The sequence below is a fragment of the Triticum aestivum genome, chromosome 6B (genome assembly GCF_018294505.1).
Source record: "Triticum aestivum cultivar Chinese Spring chromosome 6B, IWGSC CS RefSeq v2.1, whole genome shotgun sequence".
Classification (NCBI taxonomy): Eukaryota; Viridiplantae; Streptophyta; class Magnoliopsida; order Poales; family Poaceae; genus Triticum; species Triticum aestivum.
Window position 1 is genome coordinate 58,959,278 of NC_057810.1, and position 15,982 is coordinate 58,975,259.

The window sequence follows — 15,982 nt, forward strand, 5'->3', positions numbered from 1 at the left end:
AAAGAGTTCATATTGATCTTATGGATAGTGATAACTTCACACACAGAAAGTATGAGGCATAAAAATTGTTGAGAGTTGATGAACATAGCCTTGGTCATCTTTGCAATTAATAGGAAGTGATAAGGAAAGAGGGGGTTCACATATAGATATATTATCTTGGACATCTTTTATGATTGTGAAGCACTCATTAAGTATGACATGCTAAAAGAGTTGATGTTGGACAAGGAAGAAAACATAATGGTTTATGTTTTCTGACATCTCAGTTAAAGTATATTCTCAGTGACCTTCTGAACATGTTGAGCTTGCCTTTCCCCCTTATGTTAGCCAAATTCTCAGCACCAAGTAGAGATACTACTTGTGCTTCCAAATATCCTTAAACCCAGTTTTGCCATGAGAGTCCATCATACCTACCTATGGATTGAGTAAGATCCTTCAAGTAAGTTGTCATCGGTGCAAGCAATAAAAATTTCTCTCTAAATATGTATGACTTATTAGTGCAGAGAAAATAAGCTTTATACGATCTTGTTGTGGAAGCAATAAAAGCGACGGACTGCATAATAAAGGTCCACATACAAGGGGCAATACAAAGTGACGTTCTCTTGCATTAAGATTTTGTGTATCCAACCCTAAAAGCGCATGACAACCTCTGCTTCCTTCTGCGAAGGGCCTATCTTTTACTTTATGTTTTACTTTATACTTGAGTCAAGGTGATCCTCACCTTTCCAGTTTTTCATTTTATCCTTTGGCAAGCTCCTCGTGTTTGAAAGGTCATGATACATATATCAAGCTGAATGTAAGTTGGCATAGTCTATTATTGTTGACATCACCTAAAGGTGAATATGTTGGGAGGCAACACAATAAGCCCCTATCTTTCTCAGTGTCCGGCTGAAACTCTAACCACAAGTATTGCGTGAGTGTTAACAATTATGGGGGACTACGAGATAATTGAGTATGTGATCTTGCTGAAAAGCTCTATTATTGACTCTTTCTGATATTACGATAAATTGGAATTGTTTCAATGACTGAGATTATAGTTTGTTAGTTCCCAATGAAGTTTATGAACCATACTTGACATTGTGAATTGCTTATTACTTGAACATAGGAAATCATATGACAAAATCTATATATATGTTGTTGTTATTAGAATGATCATGATGCCCTCATGTCCGTATTTTATTTTTATCGACACCTCTATCTCTAAACATGTGGACATATTTCTCGATCTCGGTTTCCGCTTGAGGACAAGCGAGGTCTAAGCTTGGGGGAGTTGATACGTCCATTTTGCATCATGCTTTTATATCAATATTTATTACATTATGGGCTGTTATTACACATTATATCTCATTACTTATGGCTATTCTATCTTATTTTACAAGGTTTACCATGAAGAGGGGGAATGCCACCAGCTGGAATTCTAGCTGAAAAAGGAGCAAACGTTGGAAAACTATTCTGCACAACTCCAAAAGTCCTAAAACTCCACGAAACCACTTTTTGGATTTATTAAGAATTTATGAGCGAAAGAAATAGGCCAAGGGGCCCACACCCTGTCCAGGAGACAGGGGTGCTCCCCCCCCCCTATAGGGCGCGCCCCCTATCTCTTGGGCCCCCTGGTAGGCTTCCGGCGACCATCTTCTGCTATATGAAGGGTTTTGTCCTGGAAAAATTCGTGGGTAAGCTTATGGGACGAAACTCCGCCGCCACAAGGCGGAACCTTGGCGGAATCAATCTAGGGCTCTGGCGGAGCTGTTCTGCCAGGGACACTTCCCTCCGGGAGGGGGAAATTATCACCAACGTCATCACCAACGATCCTCTCATCGGGAGGGGGTCAATCTCCATCAACATCTTCACCAGCACCATCTCCTCTCAAACCCTAGTTCATCTCTTGTATCCAATCTTGTATCCAAAACCACAAATTGGTACATGTGGGTTGCTAGTAGTGTTGATTACTCCTTGTAGTTGATACTTATTGGTTTACTTGGTGGAAGATTATATGTTCAGATCCTTAATGCATATTATTACACCTCTGATTATGAACATGTTTATGCTTTGTGAGTTGTTACTTTAGTTCCTGAGGACATGGTGAAGTCTTGCTATTAGTAGTCATGTGAATTTGGTATTCGTTCGATATTTTGATGAGATGTATGTTGTCTCTCCTCTAGTGGTGTTATGTGAACGTCGACTACATGACACTTCACCATTATTTGGGCCTAGAGGAAGGCATAGGGAAGTAATAAGTAGATGATGGGTTGCTAGAGTGACAGAAGCTTAAACCCTAGTTTATGAGTTGCTTCGTTAGGGGTTGATATGGACCCATATGTTTAATGTTGTGGTTAGGTTTACCTTAATACTCCTTTTTGTAGTTGCAGATGCTTGCAATAGGGGTTAATCACAAGTGGGGTGCTTGTCCAAGTTAGGGCAGTACCCAAGTGTCGGTCCACCCACATATCAAATTATCAAAGTACCGAACGCGAATCTTATGAACATGATGAAACTAGCTTGACGATAATTCCCAATGTGTCCTCGGGAGCTCCTTCATTACTATTAGAATTTGTCCAGGCTTATCCTTTGCTACATAAAGGATTGGGCCACCTTGCTGCAACTTATTTACTTTATTTACTTTTGCTCGTTACTATTTATCTTATCACAAAACTATCTATCACCTACTATTTCAGTGCTTGCAGAGAAAACCTTACTGAAAACCGCTTATCATTTCCTTCTGCTCCTCGTTGGGTTCGACACTCTTACTTATCGAAAGGACTACGATAGATCCCCTACACTTGTGGGTCATTAGTGCCCCTGATCTTAGTGTCCTCAAGAGTGCTGTGTCAGGTTATAAAGGTTATAACTTGGGGGCAATAGTTGCACGTAGGTTGCAGAATAATAGTACAAGGGGAGATTTCTTTGGAGGAATTTATGCAACCCGTGTGGCTAATTTTCTTAATATAGCTCCACGAGAGGGGGATATAATTGTACCTCCTGTTTATTTAGATAAAGAAGCTATGTTTGATCATCATTTTCTTGAGAGGAATGAACAATTCCTCCATTATCGACTAATCTATGACAGGCGCAATGTCGTCCCTATTACTCTTCCTGCCCCCTACCTTTTTGATTATCAGGCAAAAGGAAGATATGTTGTCACCAGGGAAGAAGCAACTGAATATGAGAGGGGAATGGAGGCAGCTCGCCAACACGCTGCTGCTCAGGAGGCGGTCGCCTCTGCATCTCAGTACTACCCCAGTTTCACTTATGGATATCAGCCAGGCGGCCCTTGGTATTAAACCAACTTAGGCCAAAAGCCTAAGCTTGGGGGAGTACGTATTTCTCACCGACTTTACATTCATGTTCACACACTAGTTGTCGGTGCTCATACTCTTTCATTTTATTATCCATGCTAGTTTAAATTTCTTTTTCTAGTTTTCTTCTTGTGTGTTTGAAAAACCTTAAGAAAAACCAAAAAAATTAGTCAGTTTAATTTCCTTGCTTGTAGTAGAAATTAAAATGAAAACCCAAAAAGATTTCTCGTTCTTCTTTTTACTTGTTGGGAGCTTTCCCGTGTAAATAGTTTTATTTTCTTTTCTTTCCTTTGGGGGTCGAGAAGACCATATTGAAAATTCTTAGTGGCTCTTATATGCATGATTGTTTATTTAACTTAGAGCCATATTACCTTGTCTTCTCTCTTGAGTTGAATGCTTGCAGATTCCAGCTTAGTCCAATGCACATGCACTCTTATTATTATACACGTCGTTCGGTCGTGCAAGTGAAAGGCAATAATGACGATATATGATGGACTTATTGGGATGAGAAAAGCTGGTATGAACTCGACCTCTCTTGTTTTTGTAAATATGATGAGTTCATCGTTCCTGAGTCAGCTATTATGAAGTAAACATATTTGCAATGACATTTAGAGATTATAGTTACTTGTGCCATGCTTGATTAGCTATGAGTTATAATGGTTTACCTTGCGTGCCAACATGCTATTAGAATGATTATGATGTGGTATGATGGGATGGTATCTTCCTTTGAATGAATTGAGTGACTCGACTTGGCACATGTTCACGCATGTAGTTGAATCAAATCAACATAGCCTTCATGATATTTATGTTCATGGTGGATTATATCCTACTCATGCTTGTACTCGGTGTGAATTAATTTTAATGCATGTTTACGACTGTTGTCGCTCTCTCAGTTGGTCGCTTCCCAGTATTTTGCTAGCCTTCACCTGTACTAAGCGGGAATACTGCTTGTGCATCCAAACTCCTTAGACCCCAAAGTTGTTCCATATGAGTCCACTACACCTACCTATATGCGGTATTTACCTGCCGTTCCAAGTAAATTTGTATGTGCCAAACTCCAAACCTTCAAATGAAAATCTGTTTTGTATGCTCGAGCAGCTCATGTTACAACTAGGGCTGCCTATATCTTCCATGCTAGGTGGGTTATTCTCAAGAAGAGTGGACTCCGCTCCTCATTCACGAGAAAGGGCCGGTAACCGGGATGCTCAGTCCCATGATCCAAAAAGACCAAAGCAAATCAATATAATTAAACAAAACTCCCCTAGGGCTGTTGTATGTTGGAGGCACTCGTTGTTTCGAGCAAACCATGGATTGATGCTTGTTGGTGGTTGGGGGAGTATAAACCTTTACCATTCTGTTTGGGAACTGCCTATAATGCATGTAGTATGGAAGATACAACCATCTCATAGTTGTTGCGTTGACAGTGAAAGTATGCCGCTCAAAATGTTATTCAATCTCTATTTTAAAATCGAGCTCTGGCACCTCTATAAATCCCTGCTTCCCTCTGCGAAGGGCCTATCTATTTACTTTTATGTTGAGTCATCATCCTTCTTATTAGAAAGCACCTGGTGGAGAGCACTCTGTCATTTGCATTCATTATTATTGGTTTATATTAGGTATGACTTGACTGGATCTCTTTTACCATGAATTACAATGTTTAGTCAGTCCTTGATCTTTAAAGGTGCTCTGCACTTATGTTTTGCGGTCTCAGAAAGGCTAGCGAGATACCATTTTTTTATATCATGTTATGATTATTTTGAGAAAGTGTTGTCATCTGAGTTTTATTATTATGGCTCGCTAGCTGATTATGTTATTGATATGAGTAATTGTGAGACCTATGTGTTATTGTGAGTATGGTCAGTTTATAATATTTGCTGAAACTTGAATGCTGGCTTTTCATGTTACAACAACAAGAGCAAACAGAGTTTGTAAAAGTTTTTCTTTCTCACTTTCAGTTTATCAACTGAATTGCTTGAGGACAAGCAAAGGTTTAAGCTTGGGGGAGTTGATACGTCTCCAACATATCTACTTTTCCAAACACTTTTGCCCTTGTTTTGGACTCTAACTTGCATGATTTGAATGAAACTAACCCGGACTGACACTGTTTTCAGCAGAACTATCATGATGTTGTTTTATGTGTAGAAAAGAAAAGTTCTCGAAATGTCCTGGAAATCCACGGAGGCACTTTTTGGAATCAATAAGAATTTTTGGCGAAAGAATTAATGCCAGGGGGCCACAGCCTGTCCACAAGACAGGGGGGCGCCCCCCCCCTAGGGTGCGGCCTCCTATCTCGTGGGCCCCCTAGACCTCCTCCGACCTCAACTCCAACTCCATATATTCCGTCTCGGGGAGAAAAAAATCAGGGAGAAAGTTTCATCGCGTTTTACGACACGGAGCCGCCGCCAAGCCCTAATCTCTCTCAGGAGGGCTGATCTGGAGTCCGTTCGGGGCTCCGGAGAGGGGGATTCGTCGCCGTCGTCATCATCAACCATCCTCCATCACCAATTTCATGATGCTCACCGCCGTGCGTGAGTAATTCCATCATAGGCTTGCTGGACGGTGATGGATTGGATGAGATTTACCATGTAATCAAGTTAATTTTGTTAGGGTTTGATCCCTAGTATCCACTATGTTCTGAGATTGATGTTGCTATGACTTTGCTATGCTTAATGCTTGTCACTAGGGCCCGAGTGCCATGATTTCAGATCTGAACCTATTATGTTTTCATGAATATATGTGTGTGTTCTTGATCCTATCTTGCAAGTCTATAGTCACCTATTATGTGTTATGATCCGACAACCCCGAAGTGACAATAATCGGGATATTTCTCGGTGATGACCGTAGTTTGAGGAGTTCATGTATTCACTATGTGTTAATGCTTTGGTCCGGTTCTCTATTAAAAGGAGACCTTAATATCCCTTAGTTTCCGCTAGGACCCCGATGCAACGGGAGGGTAGGACAAAAGATGTCATGCAAGTTCTTTTCCATAAGCATGTATGACTATTTACAGAATACATGCCTACATTACATTGATGAATTGGAGCTAGTTCTATATCTATGTTATAACTATTGCATGAGGAATCGCATCCGACATAATTATCCATCACTGATCCATTGCCTACGAGCTTTTCACATATTGTTTTTCGCTTATTTACTTTTCCGTTGTTACTGTTACAACTACTACAAAAACCTAAAAACATTTATCTTTACTTTTGCTACCGTTACTATTATTATCATATCACTTTTGCTACTAAACACTTTGCTGCAGATACTAAGTTATCCAGGTGTGGTTGAATTGACAACTCAACTGCTAATACTCAAGAATATTCTTTGGCTCCCCTTGTGTCGAATCAATAAATTTGGGTTGAATACTTTATTCTCGAAAGCTGTTGCGATCCCCTATACTTGTGGGTTATCATTACAGAACCGGCACTAAAGGCCCTTATGAACCGGTGCTATAGCCCGGTTCTGCACTAGTGTTTATCCTCGCTTACATATAGTTTTGTTCTTATAAGACTTTGCTATTTGTAGGCGTGTTTGTGTGTGTGTGTGTGTGTGTGTGTGTAGGCTCTGGGCATCCTAAATATGCAGAGGTCGGGTGTATGCTATTTTGATTGGTAAACGTTTGGCAACGGAGCACCGGCCGAACTTTGCGCCGGTCGCATCCACGCGCGCTCCACTCCAGCCATCCACCAAACGACACGTAGGATGCGGGCCATCCATCGCTGTTTTTCTTCAACCTCCCACAGATCTCGCCCTATCCTCGTCTCCTAGCTCCGCGGATCTCGCCCCATCCTCGTCTCCTTCCTCCATCATTGCAGCATGTAGCGCCGACGCCCGCATCTCCTGCCCCCATCACTGCAACGCTTGAGTAGCTCACTATCGGCCATGGAAGATAGAATCCCCGTGCGGCCATGGATGTAGATCTCACCCCGCCACTCTTGCAGCCCCGTTCGCCATTGGATGCAGCAAGACCGTTGACCAATCCCATTCCCGTCGGTTGCAACTCACACGCACCTCATGCTTCTACCTCGCCGCTGACGAGCCGGGCAGCAATGGACGACACCAAAGGCTTCTGCAGAAACCATCGCACCCCCTCATGTTGCAACCGTTTACAAAAAAAGCTTCATCCCCCTAGATGGAAAGCTTCAATCGGATGTAGAGAAAACTACAAGCGGTCAACACCATCGCCGGAAAGCTACAGCCGTTGACATGAAATGCTACAACCTTCAATAAAAAAGGTTTCAACCGAAGCGACACAAAAAGCCTTGACCAAGCGCTGCTAAAAAGAAAATAGCTACAACCATTGATAGAAAAGCTTCAACCGTAGTTGGAAAAAGCTCCAACCATTGAGAGAAAGCTACAACTAGACACTATGCAAATCAGAAAAGTTGCAACCGCTAACATAAATGCTTCAATCATATGTGTGCAAAGCTTCAACTGGCGACCGGCGAGGGGGAAAGCCACTAGAGGTGCCGGGTGTGGGCATGTTGGATATGCTACATTGTTTTTTTGCTGGAACCGGCATTTCTTTTGCTATGACCGTGTAACATTTTTGCTGCTACCGGCACCATGAGAATAGATGCATTTTTAGTGAGCTCATCGTCGGGGTACTGTGTCCGGGGAACCATTGCCACCGGAGCGCGTTGTCATGCATTGCAGCTGCGAGCGTTCCACCGGAGCTACAACCACGGGGCACAACTATTGCACCATAGAGGCGAGAAACGCAGCAGGCGACCGGCGGCAACTGCGGCATCCAGCAGCGCGGGGCGGCGGAGGGAGGAGTTCCAGGCGAGGGGTGGCGGTCGGCGGCCGAGATGACATCCAGGCGACAGGGGGCGGCGCCCGCGCAGCACATGAAGAGGACAAAGGAGATGGGAAGTCAACGGGCAGATCGGACGGTTGAAGCGCACTGGATCGGACGGTTGGGTAGACCGGCCCAATAGTTGGGCCGGTGCGCCGGCGCAGATCACTGCCCATTTTGATTTGCATGCTTTTAATGCTCCATTTGAGTGAATAAATTCACCTTATTTCAAAAAAAATGTTGGGGTTTAACCTCCTTTTCGAAAAAAGTGGTATTATTATTGTGATTGTATGTTTTAAAAAGTCCGTAAATTAGCACACTCATCCTGGGCCAGTGGGCTTTTTGTATGCGAATAGGGCTAATGGGCTTCACTCTCTGCTATTAGGTTACGCAGAGAGAGACACGCGTGAGTCTTCTCTTCACCCCATCGTTCCCCTCCCAAGGGAAAAAAATGCCCCGCATGAGCAGCCTCCGCTCGCCGGCGGCGGCGCCGCTAGACGACGACGACGACCTTCTCCCAGAGATCCTCCTCCGCCTCGCCCCGCAGCCCTCCTCCCTTCCCCGCGCCTCCGCCGTATGCAAGCTCTGGCGCAGCCTCGCTTCTGACCCCGGCCGGCTTCTGCCGCCGCTTCCGCGCGCACCACCGCCGCAACCCTCCCCTCCTCGGCTGCTTCGTCATGGATTCTCTCCACGTCCACTTCCAGCCTGCGCTGGATCCACCCAGTAGAATCTCGCAAGGCCAGTTCTCCTTCCCAATCGCTGCCGGCAAGCGCTTCCTGCTCCTCGGATGCCGCCATGGCCTCGTACTCATCTTGGACGGCCCTATTAGTAAGCAGCGGAAGCTCGTGGTGTGGGACCCCGTCACCGGTGACCAGCACCACCTAGGCATTCCCCCAGGGTTCAACACGGTAACTTCCTATGTTGGTGCGGCGGTGCTTCGTGCTCCCGGAGACATCCACCATTTCCAGGTGGTCTTGGTAGGCAACAGCACCATACAAGATATACACAAGCCGTCGCCTCTGTTTACTCGTCGGCGACTGGTGTATGGGACAATCTCATTTCAACACCACTTCCGTTCGAGGATTCTAACGGGTTTCCATCCAGGATTTTCTTGAGCATGCCTGCTGTGATGGTTGGGGGTTCCTTTTATTGGTTGATTTCTGGGGATTCTCAAGGAATTCTTGAGTTTGATTTGGACAGGCGGAGCCTATCTTGGATACCCATGCCAGTGGAACACAATGGTGGCATGGGCAATGGCAATATTTGGGTTATGCTGGCAGAGGGTGGTGGCCTTGGTTTACTCTTCCTCAGAGGCTTTTGCGCTCAATTATGGAAGCAAAAGGCCGATTGCAAGGGTGTTGCTTCATGGGTGCTGGGAAGAAGTATTGATCTGGACACGGTACTTTCTTTGAATTCAGAGGTTGAGAGAATGTACCCATTGGTAGTAGGGTTTGCGGAGGATAATAATGTGGTGTTATTGTGGACATATATCGGTGTCTTCATGATTCAGTTTGAACCATTGCAATTCAAGAAACTTTTTGAATCCAAAGCCTGGTATCGTTATTATCCATTCGAAGGAGTCTATACTGCAGGTAAAAATAACAAGTTACTCGACATTCTTAGATTACTATTGTAGAGTTATGTGGTCCGAGTCAGAGGTAGCAAACACTTTGTCTGTTTATTGTATGGACGTCCATGGAATACAGCAAGGAACAAAAAGATTGGCAGAAATAATATATTTGAGGTGGATTGACAAACTCTGTGTATGATAAGCGAACTATTTCTTTTTATTGTTGCTGGCCTATTGACACACTCAAGACTTTCATAATGGCAGTATTAATGCATAGTTGCAATTTCTTGAGATGAGATACACAATATTTTGAAATTGAAGACGATTACATGAAAAACTTGCTTGAGCCAACTGAAATGTCAAATAGGTAGCTCAATTGGCACATTCCGAAGCTTAAAGGTGGTTATATTTCATTCATGCACTATCGCCATCCTTGTTGAACTTTCTAGTAATATTAAATCCGTAATCCAATTTGGTTTGTTGGTTACAAAATAGTTTTTCAATTATAGAAGAGTCGTGATGCAAGTGGCAAGTCTATTTGCCAGAGAAGTCAGGCTAAATTTATTTAAATATGATCATAATATGAATAGTTATGATCACTTATATTGCTAGCATTTACTAGTATGAGTATATTCTACTTTATCCAATGTGGCATGGACTGCCTTAAGTGTAATTTTAGATAACTTCTCCTTTCCTATCTGCTAATTTTGTTTATCTATTCCTATGTTGCGTCAGACAGGAATTATTTTCTCAAAATATAGTATTGTGTTTATCTAAATATCTAGTTGATGCGCCCTTATACCTATATGACTGTTTGTTGCGGTCACATTGGTTCATGGTATTGTTATTCTTGTAGACACAGGCATTGGTGGTGCACATGATGGAGCTAAACTTTTGAGCAATACATAATATGATTTCTCCGGATAGACATGCTAATGTGATGTATTGATTGAGCAGGTAACTATCTGTTAGTTGTAGCAGAATGAGTGTTTCTTGTTTCACTTTTGCTGGTCACTAAATTGCATTGATTTTTTCCTCTCTTGTTATTTGTCTGTAAGGATGACTTATTTTTTGTTCCATCAATGCAAATGGATGATAATAAACAGCACCTCAGCACCTGGCTTCAAACTTCGTTTATTAGTACATGCTTGCCATTTCACACTATTGCTTTTTTAGGGACATCTCAGATCATTGCTCATTCAGGATCAGTATCATACCTAAATGATCGCTTTCAGTTATTGTACAATTATGCTAATATTAGGCGGTTTGGTTAAGTATTTTCTCATCATTTCTCTGCCAGTCTAACGCTCATAACCCCCAAACTACATGTTAGTTGTTGTGGTGGTTTCTCTGCAGTCTAAGTTGTTCGATTTTGTTCATTATACATGTTTGATAATTTTTGTAATGAACACATTATAAAAATGTCATGAGTAGATTCATATTAAACACTGCTCTTTCGACGAGTAGTTGCCAATGTTTTGTTTTTTACACTGCGCAGAGTAAAAATTAAGAGGCATCATCTGTTTGTATTGATGGAAGTATCAGTTAATAAAATGATGCATGATCATTTACTTGAGCCTTACTGCATGAATTTGATTAAATTCAATTTGTTAGTGATTATATAGCTCATACATCTCTTAAAAGTATGCTTATGAACTAGAAACCAGATGTTTCTGCTGTGTTACTCCATGAGCCCCTCATATTGTTAGAATAAATCCGAGGTATATCGTCGATCATCCGAGGACCAAGCAATCACACAAGCACGACACCGAGATTTGTTAACGAGGTTCACCGATATGGCTACATCCCCGGGGCTTGACTATGGGCGCTCCTCCCATGACACCGCTACAATACCGCACCCGGTCGCCCTGGACACCGGCACATGCCGCCGGCTTCCCCTGTGTTCCGGTGCTATTATGTTGGCATAGGTTACATCGTGTGTCTACCCTCGCTATATAAGAGAGGCCTAGGATATAAGTGTCCTATTAGGACATGACTTCATATCCTATCTAAACACAATATTACTCAGAGTCCAATTGTAACCTACCTTGTACACTATATTCAACACAAGTCCAACAAACTCCACCTTGGCGAATATACTCCACCACCCTGGATTTGTTCATGCGTCAAACTTCCATGTACATTAGACTTGAGCTTATCCCATGAGTATCGCTGCTACTCCAAAGACTCCATGTGACTCCATCTGCAACTTGTAATCTCTTTTTTTTCTTGACCACAGTCAACACTCGAGCAAAATTAAGTTCCTTGTTACTCTAGTTTTGTGCTCCCAACTTCCGGAGTATCCGTCCAACGCCATCACACACTGATCAATGACCTGCGTGAAAGTTAACAACTCATATATTGGGTGTCACACATAAGAGTTACCTGAACTCAACATCACCGCTCCTTTCTTGACCGCCTGTCTGAAACATGAAGAAATTTCACCGTTGCTTGTAGTCATCCCGAGTCAAATTCACAGTTGTATCACCACATATATAGCCACCAGAGCCCTGGCCCGTCTCCATGTCCCGTGCATACCACACGCCTCGCCGCTATTACTGCGTCGAGCCTCCGCTGTCCCGGTTGAGTCTCAAGGGTCACGACCCACATCACTCAACCCCCACTGCAGAGTATCACCGATCATCACCGAACGATGACGAGTTTCACGCTTCCATCAGACCACTGGGCTCCAGTCCGAATTACGTGTCCCTCGCTTTTCCCGCTGAATAGGCTTCGACTCTCTATGCACTTACGCCGTAGCCCCTCAATCAGCACCGAGTGAAGTCCTCCAGACTCCAGCTCCATCTTCAACATGACTCCATGGTAGATGATCAGTCCACCCCTGCGCCTCATCGACTTCAAGCTCCATGTATACACCACCTTGAATCAATCCCGCACCATAGTCTTGTCGAAGCCACACAAGCCCTCGGGGCCTGCGCCACATGTTTCCACGCCCAGAAGTCGATCACCATCAGCATAACGATCCTATGTCGTCCTCGCTGATCCCACCACCGTCTTCTGTACCAACCGACCCACGTCGATCCGCCAGACTATCTAGTCTGACCCAGCCTCCCAAATCACCTTCCGCGGATTCTCATCCATCACATAATATTTCCATCTTAACTGGCTTGGCTTTCCGCAACGTCTTCGAGCATCCCTGTCGTGCAAATAATTTTTTTCACCATTGTCTATCATAATCCAAAGCTTTCAGTTCTATCAAACTTCTCCACCTCAAACCTGGTATCCATTGACGCCATGGTTTTTCATATGACTGACCCTGTGAAAAAGTAACCAAGCTTCAAGAGAATGTCCCGCAATTCGCGTGCACTTAGCAAAGCCCCAAGTCTCCAATACACTTCTCGTGTGCAAGCAGCAAAACCAGATCAATTGATTGAATCCTGCTACTCACAAGAAAGTCCTGTACTACTTGATGCTCTCGCTAACTCCAGCCCTGGAATTGCCTTTGATGTTCTACTTGTCGCCGGGCACAGCCCAATGCACCGCTGTTGCTGCCAATAGCCCCTCGTCTCCCCGATGGATGTATACCACGATGGAGTTTTCTCCGCTTGAATCGATTTGCTCTCGTCCGAGGACCTGCCTTGCCGCTGCAGCGCTGTGCAAGTCTATGCGTCAGACACGGGAGGCCGCCGCCAGGTACTCGGTCCCGATTTTGTTTCCAAAACAAATTTCACTTTTTACTGTTTCCGATTGCACCAAGATAACCATTGAATCTTCCCTCAAAAACAAAAGATAACCATTGAATCCACAAGCCACGTCGAATCATGTACGACGCTGCTGACCCTTCCAGCCGTGCGCCTGCTTGGACCGCCTGACCGCGTGCCCCCCCGCTGGACCGCACCTTGGCCCAGCTGCCAGCTGCGTTGCCGCACGCTACGTTCAGACCTCGCCGACTCGACGTTTCCATCGACGACATTGACCACGATTGTAACGTTGCGCCGTTTCTTCTGATCTCGGCGACGACTGATTCTTTCACGGTATCTTCACCTCTAGATCAACAATCCACGGCCTCCGAATAACCTAGCTCATGATACCACTTGTTAGAATAAATCCGAGGCATATCGTCGATCATCCGAGGACCAAGCAATCACACAAGCACGACACCGAGATTTGTTAACGACGTTCATCGATATGGCTACATCCCTGGGGCTTGACTATGGGCGCTCCTCCCATGACACCGCTACAATACCGCACCCGGTCGCCCTGGACACCGGCACATGCCGCCGGCTTCCCCTGTGTTCCGGTGCTATTATGTTGGCATAGGTTACATCGTGTGTCTACCCTCGCTATATAAGAGAGGCTTAGGATACAAGTGTCCTATTAGGACATGACTCCATATCCTATCTAAACACAATACTATTCAAAGTTCAATTGTAACCTACCTTGTACACTATATTCGACACAAGTCCAACACATATGTCCATGATAAGAAAGAAATTTTCACAAGCTTTGGTAAGCTATAGGATGATCTAATGGAGTTATCTGAATTACTAATCTTTTATCCTCTTTTGAGACCAGATATAGCCAATTAACCTGAGAATATGCTAACAATAGAGATTGAAGGTGTGCCGCTACAAAATAATGATCTTCCTATTGATGTTCTCTCTTTGTACTGTTGGTTTTGTCCAATATTGCTGAATTGATTCAACTTTGAGCTTTTGGCACATTTTTGACATTATTGAAACTAATACCTGCTGTCTGAATCATAAACATATTGTGAGATAATTTCCATGAATGAAATTTTTTGAATATCTCAAATCGGTTTGACTGTTGAGAGTGGTTGCTTTGCAGGTATCAAGAGGTACTTTTTGGTGCCTGAGATCAACAAATGGATTATCTGCTGTAGGTTTCTCCATTCTGTATGATGTGCATGGGGCCTGTGATGTGCTCCACAAGGACATTGACCGTCTGTGTGTCATGCCCTGGTGAATGTTATGTGGACTAGTAGGGATTAACATGTCCTGTTCAACTGTAACTGGGATTTAATCTTCTACGCCATGAACTTGTCCCCATTATCTGATATCTGCACATCATTCCAACTGGCGTGGAGATTAACTAACTTGTTTCTGTTAATGCATTAGCATTGTCCCTGTTCGTCAGTTAAACTTGCAGTTCATTTGCTCCATGCCGTCAAAACAATCTTGAGTTGATCTTGCTCATATTTTGTGTTCGCGCATATCATACCGGTATCTTCTGCGCGCGTCTGCTAAAGGCGTTTCATTTGTTTTTGTGTGTGCTGAACTTCGTATCTTGAAACAGATAGAGTTGCTGCTGGGGACCATTTTTATGTCGTGAATCTGCATCTGTTCAGTAGCGATGCTCCTATTTTAGATTCCAGACTCCTTGCATAGCAGAACAGAACACAATATGGGTTCCAATGTTCAATTAGAACTACCTGAAGTTTTTAGGGCATTGATGTTGTTACTTACAAATAATGTAATGCCTGAATTTAATTTGTAGGACAATGGCTGGTGGTGATTTATGTTTCAGTTCCTAGACCCCAAAACAGTAGATACACTATTCTGAATTTGGGGGACATCAGCTGTTGTTTATTATTATTATCCTTTAGCGGCTAATTTCAAATTGAAACCAAGATTGTTACCTGCTCATAAGCCGCGGGTACTACTTGTGGCATCTCTATCTCCGTTTGAGGGTACTAATTGTGGCATCTCTATCTCCGTTTGAGGAGCAGAGATGGATTCTTTTGAACTTGGGATTAACTGAGTAGGGAGCTTTGTATGTGTCAATTATACACCTCTGATTAACCATGTGTTTAACTAATCATCTCCGGGCCCTACTTTAAATATCAGAATCCCTGTGTTTCGCTTGAGCCGAATATGTCTTTTATCGATTGGTGGAGTTGCAGTTTTGGCGTAATAACAGTATGTTTCGGCGTTATTCGCAGAGATCATTGATTTCACTTAATGTTAGAAGCTCGGAAAGCTGGCATTTTTCCACCCAAGGCCCGGTGGTGGCTAGAAAGTTAAGCCATGAAGAAATTTCGAGTTCTCGGGAAAGAACAACCCCTAAAATTGGTCTGGTCACGAAAACACAACCAAACAGTTATAGAAAACATTTAGATTTTAGTAACAGATCGTCACAAGTTAGAAATTTGAGTTCTATATCCAGTTCACAAGAATGGAAACAAAAATTAGAATTTCATTTTTCTTAGTTGAGACCCTTAGAATTTGATTCATTAAAAAAGAAGACGGTACCAGTTAATTTGCGAAAAAATGGATGAAACAATGACATCCCGGCCAATTTGGCTACCCAAAGCACCCATCAACGCACGCACGC

General features: G+C 43.4%; 1 long non-coding RNA gene across 1 annotated transcript; it reads left to right on the forward strand.

Moving 5' to 3' along the window:
• The first annotated feature begins 8,532 nt into the window (after nucleotides 1–8,532).
• Nucleotides 8,533–14,960, forward strand: LOC123133469 (uncharacterized). Its single transcript, XR_006465268.1, has 3 exons — nucleotides 8,533–9,689; nucleotides 10,524–10,624; nucleotides 14,477–14,960. It is a non-coding gene; the product is annotated as an uncharacterized lncRNA (long non-coding RNA).
• Nucleotides 14,961–15,982: the final 1,022 nt, after the last annotated feature.